Here is a 22,638-nt window from a genome sequence, read left to right on the forward strand (position 1 = left end):
AAGAATAAAAATAAAAATAAAAAATAATAAAAAAATAAAATTAAAAATAAAATTAAAAATTAAAAACTTAAAAAATTAAAAAAATTTAAAAATTTAAAAATTAAAAAAAAAAAAAGACCCTCAAGGCCACCCATATTACCCACTCAGGCTCCCAGCATAAAAACCCGGTGTATGTGTGCGTCTGAAGTGCTATAAGACCTGCTGCTTCCCTGCACTTGGCTTTCCCTAACCTCCCCTTGTTGTATTCTCGCCCTGTGCAATCTGCTCACCCTTGTGCAATCTGTTTCCTCTTTCTGGGCCTGTGCGGCTGGTTCCCACCTTTTCATTAGCTGATCCTTCTGGCTAAAATGCTTTCCCCTAAGACATTTGCAAGGTTTGCACATTCCCTCCTTAAGATTTTGCTCAAATGTCACCCTTTTTGATGAGGGTTATGGTTGCCAGCAGTTCCTATCCCCCTTATTTTCCTCCAAAATGTTCACCACTCTTTAATGCAGTGTCTAGTTTACTTATTAATTTCCTATATCATATGTATCATCCCAACTGGATTGGGAAGGTCCAGGAAGGCAGGGATTTTTGACAATTTTGTTCACTGCTATGTCCCCAGAAATAAAACACACCTGGAACACAGGTTCTCAGTAAGTATTGGTTGAATTAAAAAAAAAAAAAAAAGAATACAATTAACTTGATACGTTGTCTTGTGACAGTAACTTGGGAAAGTTTACAGGAAATGAAAATACATTTCCCAGGAGAGACTTCCTGTGTCCATTAGGAACAAAGAGCTGGAAGTGTTCTGTGGGAGCCTGGCCATTATTTTACCCATCTCTCATACAGGCGATGAAAAACTATCCGCCCTGGCATCTCCATTGAAATGGAGACAAATCTCTAAGATGGTTTTGACATGTCTTGCATTTCTGAGAAGATCTGTTAAGAAAATCTAAAATCCAACCTTTCAAACACAAGGAAGGTGTATTTTCTGACAATCTTGTTCTGCACATATAGGGTAGTTTTTCCTTTTTAAAATTTTACTACTATATATATGATATATATATCATATATGTATTTTAAAGATTTATTTTAGAAAGGGAACACGTGCACATGCACACATACACAGGAATGTGAGTGTGCAGAGGGAGAGAATCCTTCAAGCAGACTCTCTGCTAAATCTGTTTCAGGGCTTGATCCCAAGACCCACAAGATCACAACATTAGCCAAAATCAAGAGTTGGATGCTTAACCAACTGAGCAGCCCAGGCTCCCCACTGCCCTATATTTTTTCAATATAATTTCAACTAAATTTCTTTTCCAAAGGAGAAAAGAAATCTCTCATTTATCATATCTCTTTAATTATCTATAATTATTTGTAATGGCCCTAAACCAACCATAACCTAAGTATCTATCATTGAGTGAATGGGTAAATAATTACGATATACTTAATAGTGAAATACTATACTCAACATAAAAAGGAACCAATGATTTCATTACATGTTAAAAATAGGACTACCATATGGTCCAAGCAATCCCACTTTTGGGTATATATCTAAAGGAAATGAAATCTGGATTTCAAAGAGATACCACACTATCATCTTCATTGCAGTACTGTTCACAGTAGCCAAGATCTGGAGGTGACCTAAATATCCATCAACAGATAATGGATAAAGAACAATTTTGTAGGGACGTGTGGCTGCCTCAGTGGCTGGGTGTCTGCCTTCAGCTCAGGGTGTGATTCCGGGGTCCAAGGATCGAGTCCCACGTCGGGCTCTCCGTGGGAGCCTGCTGTGTCTCTGCCTCTCTCTGTGTCTCTCATGAATAAATAAATAAAATCTTTAAAAAAAAAAAAAAAAAAAGAACAGGGATCCCTGGGTGGCGCAGCGGTTTGGCGCCTGCCTTTGGCCCAGGGCGCGATCCTGGAGACCCGGGATCGAATCCCACATCGGGCTCCCGGTGCAGGGAGCCTGCTTCTTCCTCCGCCTGTGTCTCTGCCTCTCTCTCTCTCTCTGTGACTATCATGAATAAATAAAAATTAAAAAAAAAGAACATTTATGTGATACGTATAAGTCATACTAAATGAAATAAGCCATTCACCGAAAGATAAGGACCACATGGTGTCACATATATGAGGAATCTAAAACAGACTCATAGAGGGAGTCAGTAAGATGGTAGTTGCCAGGGGCTGGGGAGGAAAGGCAAAGGGGAGGATATTGGTCAAGGGTACAGAGTTTCAGTTATGCAAGATGAGTGAAATCCAGGATTGTAAAGTACAGCATGGTGACTATTAACAATACTTAAAAATAACAGTAATATATATATATATGTTCATTACAGATTAAAAAACAATACTGTATTGTACACATGAAATTGCTAAGAAGTTAAGTTTTTTTAAAGAATTTATTTATTGGGATCCCTGGGTGGCGCAGCGGTTTGACGCCTGCCTTTGGCCCAGGGCGCGATCCTGGAGACCCGGAATGGAATCCCACGTCGGGGTCCCGGTGCATGGAGCCTGCTTCTCCCTCTGCCTGTGTCTCTGCCTCTCTCTCTCTCTCTCTGTGTGTGTGACTATCATAAATACAAATAAAAAATAAAAAATAAAGAATTTATTTATTTATTCATCCATCCTATTTATTGATTCTAGGACCCCGAGGTTACAACTTGAGCCAAAGGCAGATGCTTGGGCAGCCTGGGTGGCTCAGTGGTTTAGCGCCCCGTTAGGCCCAGGGCGTGATCCTGCAGTCCCGGGATCGAATCCCCACATCGGCTCCCTGCATGGAGCCTGCTTCTCCCTCTGCCTGGGCCTCTGCCTCTCTGTCTCTCCCTGTATCTCATGAATATATAAATAAGTATCTTAAGAAAAAAGAAAAAGGCAGATGCTTAACTGACTGAGCCACCCAGGTGCCCTATGCTGGGTTTTTCACCTCGCACGTGATAGTTTTCATCCCTGGCAGGTTGATTTGGGTCTCTTCTTAAAACACATAGTCCATGTCTCTGGGGAGCTTCCTCCAGTTTTCCTCCGCGTCCTTGAACACGTGGAATGCAGTTGAAATAACTACCTGCTGTATCATTTCTAGGTTACTTAGAACTGGATCACTTTCCCCTACTTCCCTACATGCCTTGTAAGGATTTTTTTGGTTCTGTTTTGTTTTCTGAGGTTTTTTCTGGCCTTGTAAGGTTTGGATTGGCTGCCACACATTGCCATTTTCACTTGGTTGGGTGTTAGATATTTTGGGATTCTTGTAACTATTCTTGAGCTCTGCATGGAATGCAATTAAGTTACTTGAAATAGTTCGCTCTCAGGTCTTCCTTGCTTTTTAGGTTTCTTAAGTAAAACCAAAGCCCTGTTTAGGATAAGGCTGATTTTTCCCATCATGGAAGTAAAGACCCTCCCGAATCTTCTGCCCAGGACCCCACACACCCCTGAATCATGAGGTCTCCTCTGATTTGTGGACCTGGAATGATGGTGCACTTGGGGCCTGAGTGTTGTCAGCTTGCCCCCCTCGAGTGTTTCTTCATTGGCCTCTGGTAGTTTCTTCAAACACAGTGCCCCCCTGAATACTTGCAGGACCCCCTCTCTTCTCCGGTCCCCTGCCCCGAGAAGTCTATTTATTCTGGCCTCCCCATGCTCTCGGCTGGGTCTCTTCAACTCAGGAGGCCTTCGGGGCTGTGTCTCTGTCCCCTCTCTGTGCTGCGGCCTGGAAACCCTCCCCAGGCAGTAAGCTGGGGACATCTGTAGGGCTCTGTCTTAGTCCATCTGGCTGTTAGAACAAAATACCACAGGCCAGGGGCCTTATAAACTACGGAAACTCATTTCTCACCTCTCTGGAGGCTGGAATCTGAGATGCTGGCAGGGGTGCTGGCAAGGCCGGGTTCTGGTGAGGGCCTGCGGGGCCTGCCCATGTCAAGTTGCCTCCTCAATGGCAGAAGGAAGGGGAGGCTGCTCCACGGGGTCTCTTTCCTGAGGGCACTAATCCAACTCACGATGGATCCACCATCATGACGTCCTCGCCTTCCTTACCTCTTACTGCTATCACATTAGGGCTCCAACATACCCATCTGAGGGGACATTAATATTCCATTCGTAGCAGGCTTATATTTATTTTTTTTAAAGATTTTATTTATTTATTCCTGAGACACACAGAGATAGGCAGAAGGAGAAGCAGGCTCCCCATGGGGACCGCAATGTGGGACTCGATCCCAGGACCCCGGGATCACGACCTGAGCCAAAGGCAGATGCTCAACCACTGAGCCACCTAGGCATCCCTACATTCTATCTGTTCTTTTATTTTTTTTTAAACTTTTTAATTTTTATTTATTTATGATAGTCACAGAGAGAGAGAGAGAGAGAGGCAGAGAGAGAAGCAGGCTCCATGCACCGGGAGCCCGACGTGGGATTCGATCCCGGGTCTCCAGGATCGCGCCCTGGGCCAAAGGCAGGCGCCAAACCGCTGCGCCACCCAGGGATCCCTCTATCTGTTCTTTTAGACACCCCATGTAGGGGGGTTATTTGACCCCTGTTGCTCCATTCTGACCAAAGCAGAAGTCTTCGTTTTAGGTAATTTTCACTAATTTATTTATTTTTTATTTATTTTTATTTTTTTACATTTTCACTAATTTAAATTTAAATCATCACATGTGACGAGGGGCTTCTGTACTGGATAGCATGGGTCCAGACCCATTGGCACACTGGATATCTTCATTTACAGATCTCTCTCTCCATACTACGCTGCAAGCTCCTTGAAGAAGAATACTATTCATTGATGTATCTCAGCACCAAGATATTCAAATAATTGTTGAATGAAAGACCGAGGGAAAAAAAAAAAAAGAAAGACCGAGGAATATATTTTTAATCATTGGCTTTCAATTAATCTTAGAATCAGCTAGTCCAATGCTCCCATTTTACAGATGAGGAAAATAAAGCCCAGTGAGATTATACAATCTGCCCAAAGTCATTCAGCCATGTGGAATCAAGGACAGGAACACAAACTTTCTGGCTTTCAGTCTAGTACTTATTTTATTATATCATACTTTTTACATTTGACTCAATAGAATTGTGGGTTGTAGAATATGAAATTCATTTTACTTTGTTACAACTCTTAAGAATTTCCTGTTCCGGGGCACCTGGGTGGCTCAGATGGTTAGGCGTCTGCCTTTAGCTCAGGTCATGATCTCAGGGTCCTGGGATCAAGGCTGGTGTTGGGTTCCCTCCTCAGCAGGGAGTCTGGTTATCCTTCTCTCTCTGTCCCTGTCCTGCTTGTGCTCTCTCTCTCACACTCTCAAATAAATAAATCTTAAAAAAAAAATAAGGGCAGGGGAAAAGGGCACCTGGGTGGCTCAGTTGGTTAGGTGTCTGCCTTTGACTCAGGTCATGATCCCAGAGTCCTGGGATAGAGCTCTGCATCGGGCTTGCTGCTCAGCAGAGAGCTTGCTTCTCCTCTCCCTCTGCTATTCCCCCTGCCTGTGCTTTCTCAAATAAATAAGCAAATCAATAAATATAATTAATTAATTAATTTAAAAAATTTCCAGTTGGTATTGAATTTAATATTACTTAACCACCAAAATAAAAGAATTTTATAGGTCTGCTGTGGCTCTCTTGACATGTCAAAATGCTCTTGCCACCAATGAGCCCACGTATAACTGGTGAAATCTGAACAATGTCAACTTCTTGCTGTTGAGGGTATGATACTTAAACATTGGGAGAAGCTGGGAGGATAGATGGGACTTCTGTATACATTTATAAGAAACCTCTTGTGAATCTATAATTATTTGAAGATGAAAAGTTAAGCATTTAAGTAGGATTAAAACACAGACTATTGAAATGAAAAAAAAGTCAGTTTTTCTAATTTTACATTTGAAAGGGTCCCAGAAATGCTATTGTAATTATAAGAACAGGCCACAAGGTGTCACCAGTGGCCCGCCACAGCCCTCTGCAAAATTATTTCCCCCCCTCCCTAAATGAGAATTATCATTCATGAAGAAAGGACTTAAGAATATCAAACTATTATATATGTAATATATATTAAATATATATATAAATATGTATATTTAACTTATTTGGTAATCTCTATCCAAGGTGGGGCTCGAATGCATGACCCCAAGATCGAGTTGTGTGCTTGCGGTGCCTGGATGGCTCAGTGCCTGGATGGGACTCTTGGTTTCAGCTCAGGCCATGATCTCAGGGTAGCAAAATCTGGAGCCAGGGAGGGGTCTTCTTGAGATTCTTTCCCCTGACCTCCCCCACTGCTCCCTGCTGCCCCCCCTTCAAATAAATAAATAAAACCTTAAGAAAAAAGAGTTCCGGGATCCCTGGGTGGCGCAGCGGTTTGGCGCCTGCCTTTGGCCCAGGGCACGATCCTGGAGATCCGGGATCGAATCCCACATTGGGCTCCCGGTGCATGGAGCCTGCTTCTCCCTCTGCCTGTGTCTCTGCCTCTCTCTCTCCCTCTCTCTCTCTCTGTGATTATCATAAATAAATAAAGTTTAAAAAAAAAAAAAAGAAAAGAAAAAAGAGTTCCATGCTCTACTGACTGAGCCAAATCTGCTATATTCAAACATTTTTTTTTTTTCCTGCTTGGGAGCATTGTGAAATCCCAGTTCCCCACTCTTTTAGGTAAAAACACAGAACCCCCCCCCCCAAAACAAGAAATGGGGTTTTATTTATTTTTTTTTAATTTTATTTATTTATTCATGAGAATACACAGAGAGGAGAGAGAAGCAGAGACACAGGCAGAGGGAGACGCAGGCTCCATGCAGGGAGCCCGACGTGGGATTCGATTCCAGGTCTCCAGGATCGCGCCCTGGGCCAAAGGCAGGCGCCAAACGGCTGCGCAACCCAGGGATCCCAGAAATGGGGTTTTAAAGAGGCCAATGGGACATTGTCTAGAGGACTCTCCCTTCTTAAAGCATGATTCACAGACTGGCAGCACTGGCACGGATAGCCTGAGAATTTCTAAGAAGCTCCAAACCTCAGGCCCTACCCCAGATTTCCTGAATCAGATCCCCAACAAGTTCAAAGGGCTGACCTGTGGGTACAAGAATCAGAAGAGACCCCAGAACATGGAGAGAGCCATGGGAAATATCAGCTGCTCCCGGTACAATAAAACTTTCCTGATTTGGAGCTCTTGAAATCAGGATTATCATTTTAACCTGGATTGGGTTCAGTATCACAAGCTGATAGTTTATGGCACCTGCCTAATTATACCCACAAAATAATGTCTGCACAGACATGTGTAGACATAGAAAACATAGAAATTGTATTAAATATGTATTATACATCAAACTTTGGTTCTAATCCTGCAACAACGATAAGAAAAGTTTAGTGATAACTCATTTTAGAAACTCAGACCAAAGCTTTAATAATGTTCTTTTTTTTTTTTTTTTTAAGATTTTATTTATTTATTCATGAGAGACACAGAGAGAGGCAGAGACATAGGCAGAGGGAAAAGCAGGCCCCATGCCAGGAACCCGAGGTGGGACTCGACCCCAGGACCCCAGGATCATGACCTGAGCCAAAGGCAGGTGCTCAACCGCTGAGCCACCCAGGGATCCCCATTTATTAATGGCCCTCATGAGGCAAATAACCGCCAGAGCTGCTACTTTTATTTTTAAATCCTGCTAAAAAGCACATGGTTCAAAATTGGCCACCAGCACACTGGGTGTTGTTTGTAAACACGCTGAACTTTGTCCAGCTTTGGCTTTCTTGAAGGACAGCTTGCTCCCTGGCTCATCACCTCCTATTGTTTACTTTTCCTTTCTTGTTTCTCCATTTTGTTCCCTGGCCTTTCCTGATCTTATCACTCTCTGCTTTATTCCCCCCGGGGGCCCATCTTTTCTCTCACACTGACACCTCCATCAGTTCTCACACTGTTATCTGACTATTGTTTGGTTTGGTTTTCGCAACTACGTATAAAATGCGCACTGCATTCTTTTGACTTGCATATCTTCCAAGAGCCTCAGGCTACATAAGAATCTTTTCAGATGGCCTTTTGCTTATTTATTTAATTTCTTAACACTGGAAGCATAGTTGACATCAGGATGGTCTTTTTTTAAGGTTCTATTTATTTATTTATTTTAGAGAGAGAGAGAGAGAGAGGAGGAGGGAGCCCGGGTTGGGGAAGGGGCAGAGGGAGAAGCAGGCTCCCCACTGAGCAGGGAGCCCTACATGGGGCTCCATCCCAGGGCCCTGAGATCATGACCTGAGCCGAAGGCTTAACCGACTGAGCCACCCAGGCACCTTGGGATAGCCTTTTATTTATTTTTATTTATTTTTTTAAAAAAGATTTTATTTATTTATTCATGAGAGACACAGAGAGAGGCAGACGGAGAAGCAGGCTCCCTGCAGGGAGCCCAAGGTGGGGCTCGATCCCACCACTCTGGGATCACACCCTGGGCCGCAGGCAGGTGCTCAACCGCTGAGCCACCCAGGCATCCCACCTTAGGATGGCCTTTTAAATTCTAAAGATTTAGAATCTCTTGCAGACGAGTGGTCATCAAGGTGTATGCGTTCACAACCAACTTCTTTTCATCCATCAGCAGCCATCTCCTTGGCTCTGCTTTGAATTAATTTCTGACTGGCAAATGGTTTGGTTTTGTTTTGTTTTTTTGCAAAAGGTCTTTTTAAGAAAGTATTTATTTTCTATTTTTTATTGGGAGGGAGAAGGGCAGAAGGAGAAAGAGAGAGGGGCTCTTACTCAGGCTCCATGCCCAGCGTGGAGCCCAATGTGGGGCTCAGTCTCCTCACCCTGAGATCACAATCTGAGCTGAAATCAAGAATCAAAAGCTTAAATCGCCTGAGTCACCCAGGCGCCCCTAGAGAATATTCATATAGTAGTGGAAAACGTTCTCCGTAAATAGATAATAGATCAATATGTACTAATATAGTCAACAAAATACTTATGGAACATCTGTGTTCCTGTCACTATGAGGTGCAATGTTGAAGAAGAAAAAAAGGGAAAACCCTTGCCTTCATCCGCTTACAGCCTAGTGAGGGAGACAAACAGGAATCAAATAATATATGAACAAATGGAACCTGGCCCTTGTGTGCAGTGCCAAGAGGGAGGTGCACTTAACGTCTCTGCGGGCAGACTTGACCCTACTCAGTAAAGTTAGGGAAGGCTTCCCTGGGAAAGTGTCACATGGGGGAACCCACGAGTTCAGTATGTTGGAAATGCTCCTGAGGAAGCCAAGAAGAGATGCTATGAAGGCAGGTGAATGTAGGGGTCTCATCTGGGCCAGAGAGACACACATGCAAGAGGCATAGGAGTGTAGATGGTGGAAGAAGACAGATCTGTAAGATTGTCTGCAAGGACAGAGAATTGGAACAGGAGAGGACATACAATAATGAATTTCTTTCTTTCTTTCTTCTTCTTCTTTTTTTTTTTTTAAATAAATGTTTTATTTACTTGCCACAGAGAGAGAGAGAGCACAAGTAGACAAAGCAGCAGACAGAGGCAGAGGCAGAAGCAGACTCCCCTCTGAGCAGGGAGCCCAATGCAGGACTTGATCCCAGGACCCCAGGATCACGACCTGAGCAGAAGGCAGGTGCCTAACCGACTGAGCCACCCAGGCTCCCCAAAAGTGATTTTTTTTTTTTAACAGCAAATAGAGTCACTCTCTTGGACATACAAGTGTTCGATACATAACCTTCAGGTACCAGCACTTTTCTCTGGAGGAGCCACCCTTTCATTTCTTGCAGAGGTTGATGCTCCTCCTGGGCTCCGGGGGCAAGGACCTAATTTAGGCCCCAGGCATATAACATGATTGTATACAACCCATTGCAGAGCGTGTCCCTGGCCTCCGTGATTGATTCTGGACAGTTGTACAACCCAGATCTGGCCAATGAGAGTCAGGCTGGGATACTTGTGTGAATTTTTCCAAGAGCCAACATTCATGGGCTTGCTGAACAGGCGCCGCGGTAAGCTTGGACCTGCTGGCAGCTCTCTGGCCTCCACAGGGCAATGGCCTGTTTAAGAATGGAAAGCAGAGTCGACAGATGGATAAAGCCTGGGTTCTGATGACATTGGGGCCAACTTCATGAGGATTAGGTTACACAGCTCATACATTTCCTTTCTGCTTTCACCTAGTTTAAGTAGGGTTCTTTACTCACAGGTCACTTGTAACCAAAAAAATTTCTTCTTTCTAAAAAAGTTTGATTGATTGATTGATTCATGAGAGACACAGAGAGAGGCAGAGACACAGGCAGAGGGAGAAGCAGGCTCCTTGCAGGGAGCCCAATGGGGGACTGGATCCCAGGACCCCAGGATCATGCCCTGAGCAAAAGGCAGATGCTCAGCTGCTGAGCCATCTAGGTGTCCCGCAACTAAAAATTTCTTGATGTTAAACCCGTTGAGTGTTTCAGAAGGAACTAGTTCCCAAAAGGGTATCTGAACCACTAGGATGTTGTTTACCCCTGGCTCCAGGGACTTCATTGCTAGATTTTGATGCCCTTCTATTAAAAAAAAAAAAAAAAAAAAAAAATGCCAAACTACTGTACTGTGGATAAACTAGTGGACTGAAAACCAATTCCCCTGATCAAAGGTGACGTAAAGCAAGTTAGATCTTGCCAATATTGCAGACCAGGTGGGGAGAAATTAACATTTGAAGTGAATGCCCTTCAAAGCCATGCTGAACCCAAGAATGTCTAAAATCTAGGTAGACAGGTTTATTCTAGAAAAGAAGCAGTAGGGATCCCTGGGTGGCGCAGCGGTTTGGCGCCTGCCTTTGGCCCAGGGCACGATCCTGGAGACCTGGGATCGAATCCCACATCGGGCTCCCGGTGCATGGAGCCTGCTTCTCCCTCTGCCTGTGTCTCTGCCTCTCTCTCTCTCTCTGTGACTATCATAAATAAAATTAAAAAAAAAATATTAAAAAAAAAAAAAGAAGCAGTAGCAGCAGACTTAAGTCCATTTTGTGACATATTTGTGTGAAATATATAAAATTTTTGGTCGAATTTTTTTCCTTCCAAAAGGCAAGGTATACATACATATGCATGGACATTTGGTTTCCAGCACTTACTAACAACCTGTGGCAGCACATGTTCCCAAACCTCTCTTTTATTTTATTATTATTATTTTTAAAGATTTTATTTATTTACTCATGAGGGACAGAGAGAGAGAGAGAAGCAGAAGCACAGGCAGAGGGAGAAGCAGGCTCCATGCAAGGAGCTCGACGTGGGACTCGACCCCCAGGTCTCCAGGATCAGGCCCTGGGCTAAAAGTGGGCACTAAACCGCTAAGCCATCCGGGCTGCCCCCCAAAACCTCTCTTTTAATGTGCTTTCAATATCATGTCGATGCATGTTGAATGTTAGGGAACAGAGCTGGCTTAAGTGTTTTTTTGTTTTTTGTTTTTTTAATTAGTATTTAAAATTTACAGCACACCCAGACTAGACTACTGTGATTTAGATTTAGAATGTGTTCACATGTATCCCTTTTGGCAAATGTCTTTTAAATACGTTGATTTAAATTTTGCTATAAATCAGTCTAGGGCAGCAGACGGAAGTTTGTGCTAAGTACATTTAAAACAACCTCACTGAAGGGGAAAAAAATGGCTTTGGACATATTTTTGGAAACATTCGTGTGTTTACTCAAGGGAGGACTTCTGCACTCTTTATATTTATGGTTTCTGTGAATTTCTTAATAAGCCTTGGCACCCTGCCGAAGGATATAAATGACTGAGTAAAATGTATGATCCTTGAGTATGATTAAAAAAAAAAAAAAGCACTCTCTTGTAGATTAGTTGGAGTAAAGGAGCCTGACAGCAGCTTCCTTTAGTTGAGACGGGAAGTATCTTTTCAAATGCAATGTTGGTGGTGAGTTACTTTCTGATGTCACCTTAATTCTCCTCATTTATACGCATCCCATCCCACAATCTCACATCTTAAAAGACAAAGATCTTGGCCCCAACATTCCAACAGATCAAATCCCTTTAATCTGTGTTCTTGCTTCATCACAGGGGTCCTGGGGCTCCTTCCTGTTCTCTAGTCTGTTTCCCAAACCCACATCTTGGAGGATCTTCAAACAGCTTTTTAAATTCTGAGGACCTTGAGTGTAGAACCGTGACTGGTAGATTTGGCAATCCAGCAAACTGCCCTGAACATAGTTGGCACTTGTATTTTGTTGAAAGGATGTGGGAAGCTCCCTGGATTCTATCCATGGTCCCCAAAAGGACCAGATTCCAAGTGGCCTGGGTTCTAGAGGCTGGAGGCAGTAGACAGTATGGGCAGGATTAACTCCATAATCGGAGAGTTGGGGGAGGAAAAAGCAGCTGAGAATAGATATTGAAGGAAGACAGAACACATGGACAAAGGGATCCTGTATTCCCAGCTCTGGAGAAAAAAAAAGAAAAAGCAAAGAAAAAAAGCAAGGGACCCTTTCTGGATCCAGGAAGGGAGCACTCCTGATTTCTTGTGCTCCTCCATTCTTAGAAGCTACCAGGAATTGGGTTCTCTTTTTCTGGTAATGTGTTTTCTCTCTAAATACAAGCAGGGAACTATGATACACTGTGACATTAGCCTCAGTATCAAATCCAGAAGGGGGGCGCCTGGATGGCTGAGCAATTGCCTTTGGCTCCAGGAGTGATCTCAGGGTCCTGGGATCAAATCCCACGTCGGGCTCGTCCCGCAGGGAGCCTGCTTCTCCCTCTGCCTGTGTCTTTGCCTCTCTTTCTGTATCTCTCGTGAATAAATAAATAAAATATTTTTTAAAAATCCAGAAGGAAAAAAAGTCCAGAAGCAAAGATGTTTTCCTACCAGTGTGCAGAGTATCCTTCAGGAGAGCTCCTAAAAATTACTGGAAAAAATGTCAACAAGTAAAATGCAAAGTCTGTCTTATTATCCCCCATATTATTTATGTATCTGCTTTTTTCCCTTGAATATTTGGTTGAAATTTCCTTGAATATTTGCCTTGTTTAGTGGCTAGTATTTAGTGGCTAGCTTGCAGTTAGTTACACATTAAACTTTTTTTTTCTTAGTTACACATTAACTTGATGTCCAGGCAACCAGCATAGGGAGATAAAGGAATCCAGTCGATACTTTTTGTATCTTTCTTACACTTCAGAATTTCATCTAAGCTTCATTTGGAAGAAGCATAGCCCAGGTGATTCACCGGGATTGTTCAATTCACTTGATTATTCATGAAGGAAAGTAATATTAACTGTGTTATGGTGCACATTTAGGTTCCAGTACAGAGCTCCCTATGATTCACTGACACATGTTGATGCATGTGGCTTGTGCAATGATCACATTGTCGCTTGGCAAACATTTAGCATGTCTTTCACGTCTGAGTGCTATAAAATTTCCTTTTCTGAAATTTGGTATGTAGTATTAGCAAACAGATTATTTTCATTATTCTTTATTTGATGTTGTCCCTCCAGTCAGTCCATCTCTGCATTTAGTGATAATGTTCCAAGATTGAGGCTCCATTTTTTAAAAAGATTTTATTATTTATTTATTTATTTATTTTTAAATATTTTATTTATTTATTCATGAGAGACCCGGGGGTGGGGGCAGAGACATAGGCACAGAGAGAAGCAGGCTCCATGGAAGGAGGCCAACGTGGGACTTGATCCCCAGACCCCGGGATCATGCCCTGAGCCACCAAAGGCAGACACTCAACCACCTAGCCGCCCAGTAGTCCCTGAGGCTCCAATTTTAAGCCAGTGACCCTCAAGCATGCTTCTGCTTCAGTGTACCTAAGAGATAGGCCACCCCTCTATTGCGCCCCATGGGAACAGTTTCTGCAAAGGTGCTAACTCCCAGGTGGGCCAGGGAATATGCCTCAATGTCTGGGGTGGAGTGGCATGCAAGTGCCCCTTCCCACTCCAAAGATTATGCTGGAAAGCTTACCCCATTCAGTAGTCGCTCCTCTAAGGAGAGGTAACTGCTACAGCTACTGAACACACTCAGGGTGCCAGGTGCCTTCTATACATTTGTGTTACTCAATCCTTACCATGCCGGGGGCACTGTCAAGCCTCTGAAATATTAAGATACTGGCCTAGGGCTCACCCAGATGGGTAGGGAGCAAGTTGGGAATTAGCCCAAGTTTTCCAGACTCCAAAGTCCTTCTCCTTTCACCTCCTAACAGCAACTTAGATAGAGCTCAGGGGTTCACAGCCATAGTCCATCTGGCTGCTCTAAAAGAGTATTATAGAGAGAGGAGCTTCAACAACATTTATTTCTCAAAGCTCTGGAGGTTGGAAGTCCAAGATCCAAGTGCCAGCAGCTCTGGTGTCAGGTGAGACGGGCTTCTTGGCTTGCAGACGGCCGCCGTCTTGTCTTGTGTCTTCACATGGTGGAGCGAGAAATCATATCTCTGGGACCTCTTTTGGGGAAGGCACTAATCCCATTCAGAAGGGCTCTACTCTCAAAACCTAATCACCTCCCAAAGGCCACACCTCCTAATACCATCACATTGGGGATTAGGATTTCAACAGAGAAATTCAGGGGGACACGAATACTCATTCTGTAACATTCACCTTATATTTATTTGGAGGAGCTTGGGTGAGAGAGTGTGGTATTTATCACTATATAGAACTTTTTTTTTTCCTTTGGAGGGAACTTAGAATGTGAATATATAAAACAACCAAACAAAAAAATACTCTTGTTATGTGTGCAGGCCAGCTTTAGCTGAGAATCTTGAAGAACTTATAAATTAAATAGGGCGAACACCATCATCATTCTGTAGGTGCGGGAGCTGCTGTCCAGAGACACTGAGGCCCACAGAGCAATCACTTGAGCGTCTCCTTATGAGCATTGGGAGATAAGAATCCTTCACTAGGATATCTAATTTAGTGCCCCACTGAAAGGAAAACCAAGGTGACCAGAAACAGTCCTAAATACTGACTCCTCATACAGTAGAGAAATAACAGGTGGGACAACATGCAGAGTACAGTATCCAAGGTAAGAAGGAAGATTGAAATCACTATAGAACACACCTTAGGAAAAACACTCCTACATAAAAAAGAATGGCTTCTCTTCAGAGTACAAATTGTCGGTCACAGGACGAAGTCTGATAGGGAGAGCATTTTGAATGATCTGGGTGGGCCCCATGTAATCACAAGAAAAAGGAGAGCTGGGGAAGCTGTAACAGAAGCAGAGTCAGAGCCATGCCCTGAGTTAGAGGAAGGTGCCCTGAGCCAAGGAATTAGGATGGCCTCTAGAACCTGGGGATAGGGGCAGCCCCGGTGGCCCAGCGGTTTAGAGCCGCCTGCAGCCCAGGGTGTGATCCTGGGGTCCTGGGATCGGGTCCCATGTCGGGCTCCCTGCATGGAGCCTGCTTCTCCCTCTGCCTGTGTCTCTGCCTCTCTCTCTCTGATGAATAAATAAAATCTTTAAAAAAAAAAAATTAGAAGCTGGGGATAGCAAGAGGAGAGATTCTCTCTTGGCACCTCCAGAAGGAACCGGCTCTGCCAACACCTTGACTTTAGCTCAGTGAAACCCATTTCAGACTCTAGACCTCCAGAACTGTCAGATAATATGTGTTGTTTTAAGTCACTGTGTTTGTGATGATCTGTGACAGCAGCAACAGGAAACTAATACAATCTTGATTTTTTCCTTGTATTGGCCGAAGAGCCTGCACCTTCCTGTGGCTTTATGATGACCTCCAGGGCCTGGCCCTTGCTCATCTCATCTCCCTGGTACCCCACCCAGTACTCTGTGGTTTTGGCCATTCTGGCCTCTTGGGATCTTCTGACTTAAAATTTTCCCTCTTCTCTCCATGCATCCCTGCAGCCAGTTACTCTCATACCTCCTACGGATCTCAGCTCTGGGGTTCCTGTGGACATCCATTCGAGAAGCGTTTACGAAGTGCTAGTCACTATTCTAGGGGCTGGGAATGCACCACAGAACATGAAGGCTCTCTGCTGTCCTAGTGGGGTGGAAATAGGCTGTAAGTAAGTACCCAGATGATTAAACAGGATCATTCCAGATAGTGAGGACTGCTGTAAGGACCAAGCTGCATGCTGTGCTCACGGGCACTGTTAGATGGGCTGCGGGCAGGCCTCCCCAAGAGAAGCCATTTGAGTTGAGCCCTGAATGACAAGCAGCCTCTGGCCCTAAGAACCTCTTCCTTAGAGGAGCCTTCCCTGAAGCCATGGCCCCTGTCAGCTCTCTCTGGATGTTCCTGCCACGGTGCTTACCTGGTGTTAATAGACCAAATTGTGTCCCCTCCAAATCCATATCCTAATGTGCATGTGACTGTATCTGGCTATAAGGCTTTTATTGAGGTTATTCAGGTTAAAAGATGTCATAAGAGTGAACCCTAAGCCAATAAGACGAGAAAAAGACACTAGGGATGTGTGTGCAAGGAAAGGCTATACGAGGACACTGTGAGGAGGTGGACACCTGAATGCCAAGGAGAGAGTTTTCACCAGAAACCAACTGTCGCCTTTATCTTGAACTTCCAGCCTCTAGAGCTATGAGAAAATTCTTGTTTTTAGGCCACCAGGTCTGTGGCATTTTGTTATGATAGCCTCCGTTGAGTAATACAGCTAATTTGTTTTTATTTTATTTTATTTTATTTTATTTTATTTTATTTTATTTTATTTTATTTTATTTTATTTTATTTTATTTTATTTATTCATGAGAGACACACAAGAGAGGCAAAGAACCAGGCAGAGGGAGAAGCAGGCTCCCTGCCGGGAGCCCCATGGGGGACTGGATCCCAGGACCCCGGGGTCATGCCTTGAGCCACCGAGCCACCCAGGCTCCCAGCACAGCTGATGTGTAAGTCCACATCCCCATAGCCACTGTGAGAGCCACTCGGCTAGCCTCCTTGTTCCTGATCCTGTCCCTCCTATGACCCTAGTCTCTGCACAGTAGCCCAAGAGAACTGTCTAGAATGCAAATCAAGATTATGGCAATCCGAATTCAGATTCCAGGAGGGACTCTCAGGCCACATAGAACAAACTCCTCATTCCCATCATGGCCCTGCTCTTCTTCGCACCTTTCTGCCCTTACACACACGAAGGTAGAGGCCTTTGCTGCTCCCTAAACACCGAGCTCCAGCCTCAGGGCCTTTGCACTTGTCCTTCCCTCCGCCCGGGGGGAGGCGTCTTATCTGTGCATGCCCGTGGCCTGACAGCTGTCACCTTCGGAGGCCCCCCTGCCCCCTGCCCCCCTGCGCGTCCTGGCCCCTGGCTTCAGGGTCTGTGTCCCTGCTCTCGGCCCCGCTCCTCCGGGGGCACCTGGCGGCCCAGGGCACAGAGCTGACGTGGCGCTGGGCTGGCGCTTGCAGGACGGGGAGCGGGACGGGGAGCCGGGCCCTGCACCCCGGGGCTGCCGGAGCGCCGCGCGCCCCCGTCTGGGAGATGGGGTGGGGGTGGGGGTGGGGGGTGGGGGCGCGCGCCGGTGGCTCCGGGCTCCCGGTCCTCGGGGAGGCGCCCGAGACGCGAAGGGGGTCAGCTCCGGGTCGGGCCGTCCCGCTGCCGCCCCCGGCGCGCACACGCGGCGCCCCCAGCACGCGGGGTCCCGCCGCCGCGCCCCCAGCCGCCCGCCCGGCCCCGGCCCGGCCCCGGCTCCGGCCCGACGTGGCGCCGCCGCCCCGGCAACCACGCTCGCGGGCGCAGCCAATGGCCGCGTCTCCCGGGCGCCGGGCGCGGCCTCCCGCCGCCAGAGGGCGCCGCACGGGCGCGCCGACCCGCCGCCGCCGCCGGTCGCCGAGGGAAGCTGCGAGCGAGCGCCCGGGCCCCGCCGCCCGCCGCCCGCCGCCCGCCGCCCGCGCCCCGCGCCCCGCGCCCCGCGTCCCGCTCCCCGCCGGCGCGGCCGTCCCCGCAGGTAGGTGGGCGCCCCCGCCCCGCGCCCCTCCCCCGCCCGCGCGCGCCCGCCGCCGCCGCCGCCGCCGCCTCGTGCTCGCGCGCGCCCGGTAACGGACGGCGGGCGGGGCAGGGCGGCGGCGGCGGGGCCCCCGGGGGAGATCGGGGGATCGGGCCCCCCCGCTGCCTCCCCCTCCCCTCCCCCCGCTCTCGGGCGCGGGGCGACCCCCTGCCACCCAGCCCCCCGCGTGCCCGCTGGCACCTCCTGCCCCGCCGCCCCCCGCCCCATCGCGTGCCCGTCTATCTGGTGACCCCGGGGCCCCTCCGCCCCCCCCTCCCCCCCAGCTCTCGGGCGCGGGGCGACCCCCTGCCAACCACCCAGCCCCCCGCGTGCCCGCTGGCACCTCCTGCCCCGCCGCCCCCCGCCCCATCGCGTGCCCGTCTATCTGGTGACCCCGGGGCCCCTCCGCCCCCCCCTCCCCCCCAGCTCTCGGGCGCGGGGCGACCCCCTGCCAACCACCCAGCCCCCCGCGTGCCCGCTGGCACCTCCTGCCCCCGCCCCCCGCCCCATCGCGTGCCCGTCTATCTGGTGACCCCGGGGCCCCTCCGCCCCCCCCTCCCCCCCAGCTCTCGGGCGCGGGGCGACCCCCTGCCAACCACCCAGCCCCCCGCGTGCCCGCTGGCACCTCCTGCCCCCGCCCCCGCCCCCGCCCCATCGCGTGCCCGTCTATCTGGTGACCCCGGGGCCCCTCCGCTCCCCCCTCCCCCCCAGCTCTCGGGCGCGGGGCGACCCCCTGCCAACCACCCAGCCCCCCGCGTGCCCGCTGGCACCTCCTGCCCCCGCCCCCGCCCCATCGCGCGCGTGTCCATCTGGTGACCCCGGGCCCCCAAATCAGTGTCTTGGGTTTGCGGGCGGGAGGGATGCGCGCCCAGCGCGGGGCTCCGGTGTTTCGGGGTGACCATCCCCCCGCCTTTCCTTTGCGCGGGGCGCGGGGCGCGCGGCTCGGACGCACGGCGGACGGCTTCCCGTCTCCCGGGGATGCGGAGTCCGCCGGGTCTGGGGTTTCTTCCCCCGCCCTTGAGGAACGCCGAGCTGTCAGTTCTCGTTAGCGCGGAGGCTCGGCTGGGGACGGTCCGGGCAGGGGTGTGGTCCACCGCGGGAAGCGCCCGCTGGGCCCGGGACTGCGCCTGCGCCTGCGCCCGCGGGGGGGGGGGGGGCTCAGCGGCGCGGGGCTGCCCTCGCGGCCCCCCAGCGCCTGCACCTCGGGGAGGGGCCCGTGCTGGGGACCGAGCGAGCCGACCTCCGCGGGCCCCGGGCCGCGCCGCCGGTGTGGGCTGGGGACCCAGATGAGCGTGCGCCGGCTGAAAGGCTGGAAAAGACAGACCTGATTTCAAACACTGGGTAGGGAAAGGGGGGGAAAACCCAACAGTGAAAGACCTCATAATTTTTTTTTTTTTTTTTTTTTTGCCTTTAGTGCATGTGAAGATGATAGTATTTTGAAACTAATTTAGGTCGACTAAAATCGTTAAGATGACTCACACCGGTTATCTTTTTACTCTTGTTGAACGTGGCAACTCGGAAATTTGAAATTACATATGTGGCTCGCCTTCTATTTCTATTGGACAGTGCCCCGGTTGAGCATCGGAAGGGGGGGCAGGGCGGCTGGGAGCCTGGGCCATCTGCTTACCTTTTCCTGCTTCCCCGGTGGCAAGTGGCCTCCCGTCCCCCAGGCTCTCAGGGAGCCTCTGCCTCTCTGGGTCACTCTGAGCCGAGCTGAACTGCTGAGCTGATTGCAAATGAGATCTTGTCCTCGTTTTTTTTTTTTTTTTTTTTTCCCTTTTGGCAGAGTAATTCGAGCTAATGGACAAAATTGTCTTTGTTGAAAAATTTTCTCTCTCTGCTATGTATCGGAATCTGGAAGTAGTTGTGTTAGGTGAGAATCACAATCGGATCGCGGGTTATCGAGGATGAATATTTGCCAGTATCTGTGTGTGGCCTCTGTAGAGAGCGTGTAGATTTTCAGGTACTCTTGCCGCGCAAAGGACCTGGAAAGGCCTTCCTCTGAGTTACTGTGACTTTTGCTTGGGGGGTGCTGGTTGTCTGTCTCATAACAAAGTATCCATTAGAGGAGTCATTGTTTCGAGAAAGTGGAAGACTAGCTGTGATGTTTCACGGCCTGGGTTTGCAGTCTCTGAGGGTCGCGATGTAGCCACTTTTTGTTTTTTTGTTTTTGTTTTTGTTTTGTAGCCACTTTTGTAAGTGTTACAGAGTGAGCTAACTGTTGAAAGACGGGGTTGACAGTAAAGTTGCTTTCACTACTTTTTGTTTGTTTGTTTACACCATTGCACATACAGGCGGGAGTCTGATAATAGAATTTAATCTAGGCTGGTAACTATGATTTTTCACTTGAAATTTAGAGGTACCTTTTTAGGCAAAGTACAAACACTGCACCGTATACCCTGCCCACTTTCTCACTTCCTGTGTGTGTCTTGTAAGACTGTTTAGTATTCATCCCTCGTGTTTAAACATATTACGAGCGGAGCATATTTCCAGATGCAGATTTTCCCCGGACTGGTATCCTAACTCCCTTGCATCTGCTGCATTCCCGTGTGAAACCCCTTGAGCCTGTCATTGTGTGTGTGCATGTGCAGGGGTGTGTTTATTCTGTTCCCCTCAGGTGGCTTGAAAATGCCCACCTGCCTGTCGGGGCTGTATTTGCCTTTCGGAGCACAGTCCAGGGCCGACTTAGACTGCTCGGCCTCCTCCTGGCATCGCTGCCACTTACAGTGTGGCATAGCGTGGTGTAATGAGAATTCGGGCCTGGAGCCAGACTGTCTGGCTCTGAAATCTAGCCCTGCCACTTCATAGCTCCGATCCTGGACTGCTTGCGTCACTTCTCTGTGCAAAAGTGTCCTCATGGTACATATCTCTCGAGACTATTATGAGGATTAAATGATTCAATACACACACCGCGCTTAGACCTGCGCTTGGCATCCAGGATGGGTGCTGAGGGTTAGCTGTTTCTGCCTAACACTGTGGCCATCACGGATCACTTACGGTGGTGTCTTCTCTTAAGGGCAGCTAGTTTCTAAAGTTATCTTGTGAGGCCCAAATGTCATGGATATGAATACAGTGTCTAGCTAACAACATTGTGCATCGTCCCAGACTTTAGTATAATTGGTTTCACTCTACAGGCACTGAGTAATTAAGGAATTTTATTTTTTATTTTTAATTTTTTAAAAGATTTTATTTATTCATGAGAGACACACACACACACAGAGATGCAGAGACACAGGCAGAGGGAGAAGCAGAAGCAGGCTCCATGCAGGGAGCCTGATGTGGGACTCGATCCTGGGACTCCAGGATCACTCCCTGAGCCAAAGGCAGGCGCTTAAATGCTGAGCCACCCAGGGATCCCCAAGGAATTTTTTTTTTTTTATGATAGTCACACAGAGAGAAGAGAGAGAGGCAGAGACACAGGCTGAGGGAGAAGCAGGCCTCATGCAGGGAGCCCCACATAGGACTGGATCCCCAGTCTCCAGGATCACACCCGGGACTGAAGGCAGCGCTAAACTGCTGAGCCCCCCGGGCTGTCTTAATTAAGGAATTATAATGAAGATCCGGGCTATCTTTTCTCCCTACATAAAACTTCAGAATGATTAACAGATTTAAAATCAGCTGATGAGAGAAAGTTGATGATGCGGATCTCCAGCTTGCAAAACATGAGATAATTTAACGAAGCTTCTGTTTAGTTGAATTTCTTGCTTTACAGTGTACTGTTCAAAGCTCTCCTGCTCCGCTCCCCTTTCCTTTAGGGGGAGGTGTGTCTGCCATGGTCTCCCCTGTTGGTAGTGAAGGAAACCGGTCCTTGTGCTCCTGCAGGGTTGGCTTCTGGTCTTTCTCTCTGTCCCGGTCCTTAATGGATCCCCACCCTGTTGATTTACACCCACCCCCCCCCCCAAAGGGTTGGAGGCAGAGTCCACCACAGACAGCTCTGCCTGCCTCATCATTTCCTCCCTGGGGCCCTCCTTTGTCCCACCTGTCCTTCAGTGAACATTTGTGCAAGGTGTTAAACTCTCAGGCCTCTTGAACTTGGTAGGAATCATTCTCTTTACACTTGGCCATTTCATTCGTTCTTCCATTCAAATGTGTGTTGTCCTGGATCCCGATATTGGCTTACAGTCAGGACTAAGAAAGACGAGGTACCCCTGGAAGTGAGTGGCGCAGTGAGCTCGGGATGTGGCAGCAATTTAGGGGGTAAGGGAAGGCCTCTAAAGGGGATATGTAAGCCAGGACTCCAGGAAGAAAAGGAACCAGCTCTGTGTAGTTCTGGGAAGTGTGTTTTGGGCGAAGGGATGAGCAAGCACAATGCCCCAGAGACACGGAGCCCTTGACTCATTCCACAGGCCCACAGAAGGCCAGCGTGGTGGGAGCTGAATGAGTGGGTGTGTGAGAGTAGTGTGAGAAGAGGTCAGAAGGACCCTCCCGGACCTGATAGATCACGGGAAGGACTCCGGAATTTATTCTCAGTCCTAGGAAAGCCACTGAAGGAATTAAAGCCGGGCTGTCATAACTGATTCTTGTTTTTAAAAGAGCTTTCCTGGGCAGCCCTGGTGGCTCAGTGGTTGAGCGCCTGCCTTCGGCCCAGGGTGTGATCCTGGAGTCCCAGGATCGAGTCCCACACCGGGCTCCCTGCATGGGGCCTGCTTCTCCCTCCGCCTGTGCCTCTGTCTCTCTCTCTCTTTGCCTCTCTCGTGAATAAATAAATAAAATCTTAAAAAATATATAAAAGAGCATTCCTTTTAGTTTAGGGTGGGAAGTGCATGGGGGAGGGGACAGTGGAGAGGACCCAGGCCTAGAGCAGAGGCCGGGGAAGGAGGATATTGCGACATCTAGGCGGGAT

At 48.1% G+C, this 22,638-nt stretch overlaps 1 protein-coding gene across 2 annotated transcripts in view; it reads left to right on the top strand.

Moving 5' to 3' along the window:
• Positions 1 to 17,643: 17,643 nt before the first annotated feature.
• ZC3H7A (zinc finger CCCH-type containing 7A) overlaps positions 17,644 to 22,638 on the top strand; it is a 37,033-nt gene continuing 32,038 nt past the window's right edge. Inside the window, exon 1 of one of the 2 annotated variants that reach the window (XM_072753840.1) lies at positions 17,644 to 17,756. The gene's annotated coding sequence lies outside the window, so the exon portion shown is untranslated. Of the gene's footprint in view, positions 17,757 to 18,955; positions 19,137 to 22,638 lie in introns of those variants that run through there. The other variant, XM_072753839.1, reaches the window with a different exon arrangement.

The sequence above is a fragment of the Vulpes vulpes genome, chromosome 3, assembly GCF_048418805.1.
Source record: "Vulpes vulpes isolate BD-2025 chromosome 3, VulVul3, whole genome shotgun sequence".
Classification (NCBI taxonomy): domain Eukaryota; kingdom Metazoa; phylum Chordata; class Mammalia; order Carnivora; family Canidae; genus Vulpes; species Vulpes vulpes.